Source organism: Ovis aries, chromosome 14 (assembly GCF_016772045.2).
Source record: "Ovis aries strain OAR_USU_Benz2616 breed Rambouillet chromosome 14, ARS-UI_Ramb_v3.0, whole genome shotgun sequence".
Lineage (NCBI taxonomy): Eukaryota > Metazoa > Chordata > Mammalia > Artiodactyla > Bovidae > Ovis > Ovis aries.
Genome location: NC_056067.1, coordinates 50,378,302 through 50,389,050, shown reverse-complemented (window position 1 = coordinate 50,389,050; position 10,749 = coordinate 50,378,302). Strand labels below are relative to the sequence as shown.

General features: G+C 50.6%; 1 long non-coding RNA gene across 1 annotated transcript; it reads right to left on the bottom strand.

The window, feature by feature from the left end:
• Positions 1 to 3,065: 3,065 nt before the first annotated feature.
• LOC132657765 (uncharacterized) lies at positions 3,066 to 10,538 on the bottom strand. The gene is made up of 2 exons (XR_009596353.1): positions 9,599 to 10,538; positions 3,066 to 7,076 (listed from the first exon to the last, which is right to left on the bottom strand). It is a non-coding gene; the product is annotated as an uncharacterized LOC132657765 (long non-coding RNA).
• Positions 10,539 to 10,749: the final 211 nt, after the last annotated feature.

Sequence of the window (10,749 nt, the reverse complement as noted above, 5' to 3'; positions counted from 1 at the left end):
GCTGCGGAAGCCCGCGTGCCCTAGAGCCCATGCTCCACAGCAAGGGAAGCAATGGGAAGCCCGGGCATCACAATGAGCAGCCCCTGCTCGCCACAGCTAGAGAAAGCCTGCGTGCAGCAACCAACACCCAGGGCAGCCAAAGAATAACTAATTAATTAACTTTAAACAACGCAAGGCCCTAACTTTAATCAAGCTTTTCACTGAATCAGCAGAGGGATAGTGGTTCCGTTATATGGTATGGGGAACTCTCGGGAAAATCACTGGGGAAACCAGAAAGAACCCAAGACCCTCATTTGGACATAAAACCTGACGATGCCTGTTAGACACTGAAACATTCTGGTCACTTGTCCTGCGGAGGCCTTACTTGCTCTGCCCATAAAGATGGGGAGTTTCTTTCAGTCTCTCAAGCCTGTTATCTCCCTGGTCTTTCGTTTCGCCCTTAAATCCCATTACAACAGACTTATTTACACTTTCATGTGGTTCTCAGAAGGCTGGACTCTTAACAGAGCTGACAAAGGCAGTGTGTCGCAGTGGAAAGAACAAGGACTTTGCATCAGGCGGATGTGGGCTCAAATTCTGCCATGAGTGCTTTCAGCCTCCCTGAGAGCAAGCAAGCTGTGAACCCTCCCTGGTCCTAACACCTCCCTCAGCGTGACAACCGAGATCGGCCCTGTGTGGAAGAGGACCTTGCAGGACGCCTGGTTCTGAACAGGTGTCAGCTGCGACGGATTTTCCTGTCGTTCCCTTCAGCTGAGCTTCTAAGAGTGGAAGCAGAGAGCAGTCCACTGGCTCCTCTTCCTACCTCCTCCCCTCGGCTGCCGTCAGTGTCCGCGTCCCCAGTGGCTGCAGCATAAAAGCCCCACGTCCTGAGCCGGTTCTGCAGACACTACACGGGGTCCCCCCACCCCCATGCCTTCCGCCGATTTCCAACTCTGGGCCTGGGCTCACGCCCCTCCCTTAATCAGAAACGCGCCCCTCATTTCTCTTGGAGGGTTCACATCCCAAAGACCCTCAAGGATGAACTCAGGTTCATAAACCATCACCGGTTCACCCCGTGCCTGGGATTCCAATCCCAACAACACTCACTTCCTAAACTCACTACAGGAATTGTCGTGAGGAACCTGAGGAAGTGTAGCTTGTGTTTTTCTTCCTTTGGCCACACTGTGCAGTTTGCAGGATCTCAGTTCCCCAACCAGGCTAGGGCCTGGGCTCCGGGAAGTGAAAGTGCTGAGTCCTAACAGCTGGACAGCCAGGGAATTTCCGAAGCTGTCGTGTGTCCTTTGAAATCTGCACAATCTCTCAAGAAGGGGTGTCTTTGCTTCCCATGGCTGCCGTAACCACCCAGCACACACAGAGCACAGTCCTGTCGTGCAAGTCTGCAGTGAACCCGACGGGGCTCGAATCCAGGGTCAGTGGGGCTGTACCCCGTCTGGAGTCTTCAGGGCAGGATGTGTTTCTCTCCCTTTCGCTGGACTCTGCGGGCTGCCTGCATCCAGGGCTCACGGCCCCTTCCTGTGTCTTCACAGCTCATCACTCCTGCCTCTGCCTCTGCTCTCACGTCTTCCTCTCCTTCACTCTCTTGCCCCTACTTCACCAGGACCAGGATGATAACACTGAACCACGTGGAGAATGCAAAAATAGAGTCCCCCCACATCACCATCCTTCACTTCATCCTGTCTGCAAAATCTCCTCCTTTGTTGTGTAAAAGGAGGGATTCACAGGGTCTGGGGTTAGGGCACGGGCATTCTTCCTTCTTCCGTGCAGAGGACTCAGAGTATTGTGGGGTCAAGACCACAAGGGGATCTATTCTGGAGCAGGTCCCCCCGACCTCATCTCAGGGTCCTTTCCTTCCTCAGTGTAGGCACAAAGTGTTTGCTGAAGCCAAGAGCTCCATTTATAAGTTTTGCTCTTTACACTTAAGGCCGCTGCCAGGTCTCAGCCTTTGACTGCAGGAGGTGAGGGTCCCCTGGCCTCTCACACTTGGCTGTCACTGCTGAGTGACAGGAGCGAGCCCGTCCTTCTCTCTGGTCCAGGCTCAGGTTACCAGCACCTGATTCCACACTCCTTCTCTCTACCACCCCCCACACCTCAACCCCGAGACAGCATGCCAGCTGTGCACCTCTGTTCTTATCCCCACTGTTCCCCTCGGATAAAATGTCCAGGATACCGGTGCCCTACTTCCCAGTCCTGTGGTGAGTGATCTGATCCGGAAACAACTTGCAGGGCTGGCTTCCGAGCAAGAGCCACTGCTGGAGTGGATGGTCTCCAGTCCGGCTTCCTGGAAGCAGAGCGAGAGAGGATTCCGGAGTTTCCTGGAGGGGTCACTGGCGGGAATCCGGGCAGCACAGAGCCAGGAGCTAGCCAGGGTCAGGTCTGGGGGGGGGGGGGTGGCATGCTGCAGCCTTACCGAGGGGCTCTGAGCACACACTTCAGCCCACGGCCGGCCTCACTTGGGGCTCCAGAGCCCTGCGCTAGGCAGTCCTGGCTGCTGGCTGCTCCCAGGAGTGGGTGGGGGGCAACTGTCTGAAGAGGGACTGTGGCTCAGCTGAGGGCAGTCTCTGCAACAGAGTGAGGCCTCTGTGAGACCACTGAGCAGCCTGGGTACAGACACCACACCGTGCACCCACGGCACGCACTATATCGTATAAATACTTTGAGAGAAAAGGATGAGACTCTCTGGGAACCAACATCAGATGCTTTGGAAGCAGAGGTGGCAATTAGGATTCTGATCTGGGGTGAGATGAGAGATTATAAGACGCCAAAGCACATGAAAGGAAGTGAAAGTGAAAGTTGCTCAGTCGTGTCTGACTCTTTGCAACCCCATGTGCCGGGGTCCAGCCCCGGTGGATCCAGGGTGATTCGAAGGTGGGGACGGAGTTGGCGTCTGTGGAAAAATACATATTTAATCACAGATATAGAGAGATTAGAAATGGATAGTGTAGTAGGAAGATTAGTGGAGAAAAAGAGGCTGAAAACTTGGATTACGTGGAATAGCATCCATGCTCCAGATGGGAATTCAGCCAGAAAAACGGGAGCAAGAAAGAAGCGACATGAGGGAATCAGTCTTTCTGGAAACTGTTCTGATTTCTTTATTTTTGGGTTTGCTTATATACCTTTTGTTACACATAGGGATGAATACAGAGTCACGCGGGGGTCAGCAGTCCTGACCTTTATCAAAATCAGGTGCTTCACATAAATGTATAAAAAAAGGTCTTAGGGATATTACATCATCTTCTGGCCATGAGTGAGACCTGCTGACATTTTATGATCCTTTCTTTCTGATAACCAAAAAACTTATTTCTTCCAAGGGTGTTTTTTCTTAAACCAGGCACCACCCTCCAAATAAAGTTACATTCCTATAGGGTGAGGGTGTAGTGAGTTACAATCAAGAAAGGAATTTATTTAACCCAAGGTTAACATGATTAGTCTTAAAGGTTAATACTTATTTCTCCTATATGCTTAAAGGTTAATACTTATTTTTCCTATATGTTAGTTATATTCATTATAAGGGTAGGGAACATGGAGGTTTAGCAGCAAACATCAGCCCAACAAATGAAAATCCTTTCACCAATGCTCCCCTTAAGATCTATTTAGTCTTAAGATATGATAAAGTTACATTTTTACATAGCAAGGACACAGTGATTTATAACAAAGTACAGTGATCTATTACAAAAGAGAAAATCCATTAACTCAAAAAGTCTAGTATTGCTAACATCAAAAACTACCATATTTCCTTTTCTATAGTCCAAATATATTGATTAATATATTCCCAAGTGCCTAAGGATATGGAGGCCTGGCGGCAATCATTGACTCAACAAGAAGAAAAAAGCCCTATGCTAATTAAGACTCTCAAAATACTCCAAAACTCTCTGTGCTGTTTATGGTTAAGAGGTAGTAAACAATCAAGTGGCAGGAGTATGGATAATCCTGTCACACAAGCTAGTCGGTCAGCAGAGAGGTTTGACCTGAGACATCCTTGTCCCACCCAGAGCAGGGAATTAGCAGCAATTATTGACACAACAAATGAAAAACCCTTCACCAATATAATTCCTAACCAACCCACTATACTAATAATTTCTAACTCCCCAAAATAATTTGCCTTTAGTAAGTCTAAAACATCTCATGCCTCTCAGCTTGGGAGGCTGTAAACAATCACATGTGGCCGGACGAACCTATGCAGGTGGGCTAGATAACCTTCAGAGGAGTCCGTAAGCTGAAACACTCTTGTCACGCCCAGGAATTTTTATTGCCTTGGAGCTGCGCGTTTACTCCTTCTCCAAGAGAAACGGATATGGGGGAGAGCCCCCAGTAAAGTCAGAGGTGTAGGTGAGAGCATAAAACAAGACTCTGGTTTGGGGGTTAGATGCTTGGGAACAGGGGGTTTCCTGAGGCTTGATCACGCCTTTGCCTGCCTCCTTCCTCATGACCTTTGCCATGGGCGGAGCTCCTCACGCTGGCCCCCGGCACCCATGGACTATAGAGTCCATGGAATTCTCCAGGCCAGGATACTGGAGTGGGTAGCCTTTCCTTTCTCTAGGGGATCTTCTCAACCCAGGGATCGAACCCAGGTCTCCCATATTGCAGGTGGATTCTTTACCAGTTGAGCCACCAGGGAAGCCCCTCCAGAGCACAGTCAGGGTTAAACAGTCACTAAGAGAAAGGACGCGCTCCAGGCCCAGCCCAGGGGGAGGCGTGTTCATTACACCTGTGTGTGTTTATGTGTGTGCACCTGTGTGTGTGTGTGTGAATAAGTATGTGTGTGTATATTTGTCTATATATACGTGTGTGTGTTTGGACATAGGGAAATGTTTGTGTGTGTTTATATGTGCGTGTATATTTGTGTGTGTTTATCGGTATGTCTCAATGTAATCTGTGTGGACATGCAGGTGTGGGTATATGTATGTGTATTCGTATGATTACAGGCATCTGTGTGTGTGTGTATGTTTCTATGTGTTGTGCATCTGCCTGTGAAGGGGGTTAGGGACAGACAGACACAAATCAGCTGACACACAGGAGTTCTGGGGCTAGAAAGGCAGAGAGAGAATGAGCAGGGAGTAGAGGATGTCAGGACCCAGGAGGAATGGGAGGAGAGAGAAAGCTAGAGTTGAGACTGTGGGCGGTTCAAAAAAGGAAAGGACTTGAGGGCTTTGGGCGGGGACTAGAGTGTAGGACCGGAGGGCAGGGTTTCCAGGCTCCAGCTGGGACCAGGCTGAGAAGGGCAGGGTTGCTCTGCGGTGCGGGGTCGGGGTGTCTGGGTGGGGAGGAAGACCTGCAGGAGAGAGAATGTCCACCCGGGGGCGCCAAACGTCCTTCCACAGAGTTCGCCAGACGCTGAGACCCGTGAGTGGATGAAACCGACTCAGACCCTAGCGGAGGCTGAAAAGGAGCCAGAGCCGAGGAAGGAGAGGGGATCGAGGACAGAAGAATCCAGAACACGAGATGGGGGAGGGGAGGAAATGGAGGACGAGTGAGACCGTGGTGAGCAGAGCAGGAAGAATCTAGCAACTGGAGAGGGGAGGGGGGGAGAATCAAGGATGGGGCAGGCCTAGGAGTGTGCAGAGCCCAGAAAGGTCTAGAAAAGCCGGGGAGAGGAGACGAATTGAGGGGGCCGGGGATGAACACATCCTGCCCTGACGGACGGGAGGGGAAAGTCGGGGTGAGGAGTAACTCGGCGGCGGGAAGTGGGGGGCTGCGGGGGGCTTCTTGCGCAGTTTCCGTTCTTGAGGCAAAAAAGAGGCCCGAGTCGCCCCCAGCGCTGCTGGAGCCGCCAGCCTCCCGGCCGCCTTGGGCAGCTCAGGGCTTGTTGGATCCACACCGGCCGCGCGCTTCCCCTTCGGCGCGGTCCTTCCACTCCGAAGGCGCCTCCGCGGCGCAGAGCTTCTCCTTCCCCCTGTTCTGTCCCTTGAAGACCGGCGCCCGGGCCCTGTGCCCCGCGACTCCTCTCAAGGTCCCCAGGGCCCCGCCGGCCCTTCTCCCTCAGGTCGGGAAGCGGCCTCCCAGCCCCGCGCCCAGCGCTGCCCTGCTCGCCACACTGCCCCCTCCTCAGGGCTCCCCGCCGGAGTTTCCCCTTTGAAGCCTCTCCCGCCCTCGGCCCCGCTGCCTCCTGGCTCCTGCAGGCCCGGCCCGTGGCCTGCGCTGCGCCCGCCTGCGGGACCCTCAGCCCAGCAGGAGAAGAAAGTCAGCACACGACCAGGCAGGAGGCCACAGCTACCGTTTCTCCAGGATCAGCTGTATTTATTGTCAAAAAGGCAGACAGACTTGGTAAGACGGTAACAGCCAAAGTTTGGTTTCAAATTTTCTCCCAGTGTTTGCGGAAATGGCAATTTAGGAGCCAATGTATTAATTCAAATCCGACGTGTTTTTTCCAGACTCGTTATCGTAACGTTAGTGACATTTCTTCAGTTTGAAATCACTCTTTGGTAGGCAGGTGCAACTGGTATTTATAATTAGCAAGGAAGCTTAAATCTCTGCTTTAAACTTGCCACAATGATGCCTCTTCTTAAACAATAATATATGACGTCCTTTTAAGATTTTCTGAAGATAGTACAGATAGCGAACGGATATATCAATAGAAATTAAATCAGTCACTTTTGCTGGTTGGTGTTTTATGCTTTTAAAGACGTACATGAGCTTATTTTTTAAACAATTCAGGTATAACCGGCTGTATGTCATGGATGTTATCTTCTGTATGTAGTACAAGTCCGTTTAATAAGGATTAAAAGTACAATATCCTTTTCATCAGGTATGCAACCAGCCAGTTTAAGGGTTCTCGGACTTGCTCCATTCCATATATCATTACTTCATTATTTATGAATTTCTTGACCTTCTCTGTGAGGAATTCAGCAACCATACCCCCTAGAACTTCCATGGTCTTGTGCTTCTTCAGTGAAAGAAGTAAAGCCCTGGGGAAAACTTCAAGTGCTTCTGCTCCTTTCAGTCCACGCCCAGAATTTATTTTCTCTGACAGAAGTCAGGGGGTGAAGTCACTGGCCAGTGAGTGTGTGACAGGGAACATGGCGCCACTTGAGGGAAGAGGTGAGTTCACGCCCACTTGTTTGCCGCCATGATGACTAATCCTAAAAGTTCGGGGAGGATTCAGTGTATAAGTCAAAGTCAATAGTATATGTCACATTGCAGTTGAAAATGTATTGGTTATTTTAAAATCTCTTTTGATACTGATTTCTAACATGATTCAACAGTGATAAGAGAATGGACTGTGTATGGTTTTAATACCTTTAGACCATGACATTTTTGTACCTTGCTTTATGTCCCTGCATGTGTTCCAGTGTCTCCTAGTTTATGAGAACTTGAAGAGAATTTATATCCTACTGTTGTGTGAAAATCATGTAAGTCTTAATTATGTTGAATCGGTTCCTTGTGCTTGTCAGGGCTACTATACCCTCTACGTCTCTGAATATTCGTTTGATGATACTCCAAAAAAGGATATTTATCTATTCAAAATATAATTATAATATACAGTGGAAATACATGTAACCTTCTTCTCTATTTTTGACCAAGATTTAAATATAAAGCTAGGGTAGTTCTAGTAACACAAAACAGATTTAAATATAAAGCTCGGGTAGTTCTAGTAACACAGTTCAGTTCAGTTCAGTCGCTCAGTCGTGTCCGACTCTTTGCGACCCCATGAATCGCAGCACACCAGGCCTCCCTGTCCATCACCAACTCCCAGAGTTCACTCAGACTCACGTCCATCGAGTCAGTGATGCCATCCAGCCATCTCATCCTCTGTCGTCCCCTTCTCCTCCTGCCTCCAATCCCTCCCAGCGTCAGAGTCTTTTCCAATGAGTTAACTCTTCTCGTGAGGTGGCCAAAGTACTGGAGTTTCAGCTTCAGCATCATTCCCTCCAGAGAAATCCCAGGGCTGGTCTCCTTCAGAATGGACTGGAGATTTAAATGTAAAGCTGGGGTAGTTCTGGTAACACAAAGCAGAAGCATTTACAGATCTGTTTTGTGTTTCTCGAACTACCCATGGAGAAGGAAATGGCAACCCACTCCAATGTTCTTGCCTGGAGAATCCCAGGAAAGGGGGAGCCTGGTGGGCTACCGTCTCTGGGGTTGCACAGAGTCAAACACGACTGAAGCGACTTAGCCTTGCAGAACTACCCTAGCTTTACATTTAAATCTGTTTTGTGTTACTGGAAGTACCCTAGCTTTACACTGACAGATCTGCTTTGAGACACCAGAACTGCCCTAGCTTTGCACTGAGAGATCTGCTTTGTGGCACCGGAACTGCCCTAGCTTTACATTAATTCTTGGTGAAACACATTTAAGAGCACAGTAAGAAATGCAGGGTCTTGTTGGAGATTGCGAGTGAAATGACACAAAGACAAGACACACAAGAGACAGACAAAGACACAACTCCGGCCAGAGGAAAAAAGAACTGCGCAAACAAGCTTGCGATTATTTTTGTAAAGCCCCCTTGGCAGAATTCCAGACTGCATGACTAAACCTTTTCAGTACAGCTCATGTGCATACATGTTATCCTACAGCAAAGGGAGTGAAAGTCCTGCTTACTGCAGAGTCTGTCCAGAGCCCTTTCTTCCTAATTATCACAAGAAGGGAATGTTCCCTCGTTTGCAAGGGACCATTAAACTCAAGGCTGTGTCCAGTCTCTGGCAGAACATCTTGTTTGCAAGCACGTTCAGCCCAAGCAGAGAGCCCCCTTTGCAGGCACATCTCCGCTTTCCCTATTGTGGCCGCATTAACTTCCTTCAGGGGCTAACTGGAGACTTCCTGAACTGGGGATTTCCAACTGCCCTTTAGAAATTTTATCAGCTCTAAAAAGACTTTGTCAAAAAAAAGTGGAGCATTTTTCTCTGACTGGAGAATTCAACTGCGCTTTAGAAATGTTATGTGCTTTGTCAAAAAAAGTGGAGGATTATTGCTCATGCAGAGCAAATAAATTCAGGACGTGGACTGAAAGGAACAGACACACTCACACAAGCTCCCTTTTCAGGCATGGAGAGATTGATTTCTTTAACCAAGACGGAGCTAATGGAAAGTCTTCAAGATACACTTGCTGATATTCTCACAGAGAAAGCAAGTGAATTTGTAGAAGATCAATTACAAGTATACAGAATGGAGCAGGCCTGGACGCCCTTCACATGGCTGCTGAAACCCGTAGTAAAAGGTCTGATGAGATGGGCCCTAGAAAAGATAGGTTCCATGGCATGGAGCCAGCTGGGCCTGAGTTCTTTACAGAATAAGATCTTGTATATATTTAAGGCGATGTTTCGTCAAAAGAGATCTGAAGTCTTTACGGTTTAATTTCTATTTCTCTACCACTTCAGGATCTATGCTATCTTTGCCAAGTCTCAAGAAAATGCAGGCTCAAGTTTAAAAAGTTTATCACCGTGGGATCTTTATGAGCAAGATTTATGATTTACACGTGCCAAACGTGCCTGCCTAACCAACAGGACTGATTTGAACCTGGAGGGACATCGCTACCAAGATGATAACAGTGTTCAGGAGGAAAAGATTACCAGCTTGCCTTCCCCTATTGGTTCCTCCGCTGCAGGAAGCACGACAAAACATAGAAACCGAATTTTTGCTGTTGCTGGCAACGCCCAAATCTTACCTTCCGGCCTGTGTGTCGTTCTTGTGACCCTTTGCGCTGTGCCTCCCCCCACTTGCGCACCCCCCCCACCAACGTCCATGCAGTTTCCCAGGCAAAAAGACTGGAGTGGCGTGCCATTTCCTACGGCAGCGGATCTTTCGCATCCCCAGACCAGGCTCCAGTCCCCGGCATGTCCTGCGCTGCAGGCGTCTTCTTTACCGCTCAGCCACCCCGACAACCTGTAGGCTTCACTTCTAAAGAAATAAAGGGCATCTGAACTCTCACGCGGCCTCCCGCCTGTTTCTGTGCTGACTTCCTTCTCCTGGAGGGCGGAGACGCCGCCGGGCAGGGGCAGACCAGGGAAGGGCCGGATTGTAACCAAGCAGGACCCACTGAGGCTTTCCCAGAAGAAACCCCCAGTCAAGTCCTCCACCAGCCTTTTGTCTGTAGGAAATCTTTCACCAAATAATCCATGTAGGGGCTTCCCTGGTGGTCTGCTGGCTAAGGCTCCACCGGTCAAATTCGTGGGCTGAAGGTAGGACCCAGGTCGGGGAACAAAGATCCCTCATGCCTTCTGGCGAGGTTGGGGGGAAATCTGGCCCCAGCACACAGAGGCCCAATGTCGGCAAGGAGATCTGCAGGGAAGCCAGGAGCAGTTGGAAGGACAGGGTCGTGGGGGCAGGAGGGCTGAGGGCCCTGAGTCCCAGCGGCCCGGAAGGCTGCGAGGTGCCTGCACACGGCACCTTCCGCGGCGCCGGGAGCCTTGAGGCGGCGGCCTCTGCGCAGCGGGGGCGGCGCTTGCGCAGACGGGCTCCCGAGCTCAGCGGAGGGGCCGGAGAAACCCGGGCGGCCCCGAGACGAGGCGGGGGCACAGGGCGCGGGCGCCCGTCTTCAAGGGACAGACTAGGGTCAGAACAGAGCCAGGGAGAAGCTCTGCGCCGCGGAGGAGCCCCCGGAGTGTAAGGACCGCCCCGGAGGGGAAGCGTGTGGACGGCGGTGGGTGTGGACTCCAAGCAGCTCCGTGCTTCCCAAGGCGGGGCCCGGGAGGCTGGCGGTTCCAGCAGCGCTGGCTGCACCGGAGGCCTCTCTTTGCCTCGAGGAGGGAAACTGGGAATGCAGCCCCGTCCCGCCCCATCAGAGTTATTCCTCACCCTGACTTTGCCCCCCCCCCC